We start from the raw sequence: 1,878 nt of genomic DNA, 5'->3' as shown, positions 1-1,878 counted from the left end.
AATGGATCTTTGTATGGTAGAGGTAAAATATCATTACTAATTTTCATTTTAATTAAAAATATTTTTGTTCAAGGAAATTAACATAGAAGAAATGTAACTAAGATACCGAACTATTTACACTTTCAGATTACCAGGTAGAGGCTTATTATAACCCTTTAAAATAAGTACATTATTTGCTTTATTGACTAACCAACTTTAATGTGTCAGTTAAAGTGACAATGAGCAATAAAGAATTTTGAGTTTTCTGTTAGGGAGCTAGTAAATATGTGAATATTATATGATATTATTTTTATTCATAAATCAAAATCATGTTACTGCAATGTGGTGCCACTTCTTTGAAGTAATGGCTGTCCTGGCTCCTAGGTTAGAATCTCATGTCTGGATTGATGACTGTGCTGGCATGGGTCCTCTCAACAACTCGAACAAAAATGACAAAGATAACAGCCAAAGCAAAGACTTGCAGTGTTTGCTAATTTCCATGGTGTAAATACATCCACCATTGCCAATTTTTACTGTAATACCTAAGTCTTTACCAGTCAGTTCTCCAGTAGGAGCCAGCTTCTTCACATCACAGCAAGTTCTATTCTGCTCATCCCAGTCACAGATTTCTTAAAGATCTCTTTCATAAGCCCATTCTTATCATTGAAAACTGATTGCATCCACGCTGCCTGGGGACAGTATGACAAGCACACTGTGCAATAACCTGTCTTGATTTGAGAAGCAAAGTTGATCCTTATCTCCAAGTTTAAAGTCCACAGAAGGAATTCCTATTTCCCTTATTGGAAATACAAATACTTAGGTACAAACTAGATGGAACCACATATAAGAAAGAGTCAGTTGCTTTTTTGGATCTTCCATGATTGTGGACATTCATGGAAATTGAAAAGGCAAAGACATAATATATGAAAAGTTTTTATTTGGGTATTTATGACTGTCAGGAGGGAGAAATTTAGCTACATATGTGAACAATATAGATACGCATACATACACACATAACATATATATATGTATAATTACATGCTATGTTCTGTAATAATTTAATTAACTATAAGGACAAACTTTGCCAATTAGATATGTTTATAATTCTTACATTTATAAATACCATTAAATAATACATTAATGTATTTCATCTTTTATTGTTTCAAGTATTATAATTGATGATATTTGGTGGAGCAAGTTAGCACTAAATTGCAGATGTCTGATGTAAAAGAATGTTCATTTTGAAAAGAGATATAGTTGAAATAATTGAACCATTCATTATTGTTGAATTTTCCTCTTGTCTCTTTCTTTTTAGCAATAACAACAGATTATAGAATTAATGTATTTTCTGGCTTAAATAAATGCCCTTAAATATTCTAGAGAGAAAATGAAAAAAAAGAAAAAAAAAGAAAAAAGGAAAAACCTCACTCAGCTTCTTGAAAGTCCTGGAACTGACTTTCTGACAGGTATTTCTTCTTTTCTACTAAGCTCAGCTTAGTAGAAAAGGCAGGGGTGTGGATTTACATTGCTGTTAGAGAAAAAAGCTTAGTCTATATTCTTACAGACACAGAATCAGAAATGATTTTAATCATTCTTCACAAACCTGTGTTAAACACTTACATTCTGCAGATCCCTGTGCTAGGAATGTGGGCGTGGCTGTCATTGGCAACCTTTGGGGCTTTCTTCCCCCGCAAGTCTTAAACTGCATTTCACAGACATGCACGCAGATCTGTGGCTGTTTTGCTGTATTCCCACAATTGCTGTTGGAGAACACCACCATATGTCAGAACTTCCTTATACTGCTACTTTTAGGTATGCCAAGTTATTTTAAGAAACCGATTGGTGATTAATAGCAGAACTCTTTAGAGAGTCTTTAGGAAGAAAAGGTTCTGTGTCCAG

The sequence above is a fragment of the Sus scrofa genome, chromosome 1, assembly GCF_054392235.1.
Source record: "Sus scrofa isolate SSC_HxYL_T2T_F1_AM1 chromosome 1, Sscrofa_HxYL_maternal_Yorkshire_Landrace_v2.0, whole genome shotgun sequence".
Taxonomy (NCBI): Eukaryota; Metazoa; Chordata; class Mammalia; order Artiodactyla; family Suidae; genus Sus; species Sus scrofa.
This window is presented reverse-complemented; position numbering follows the sequence as displayed.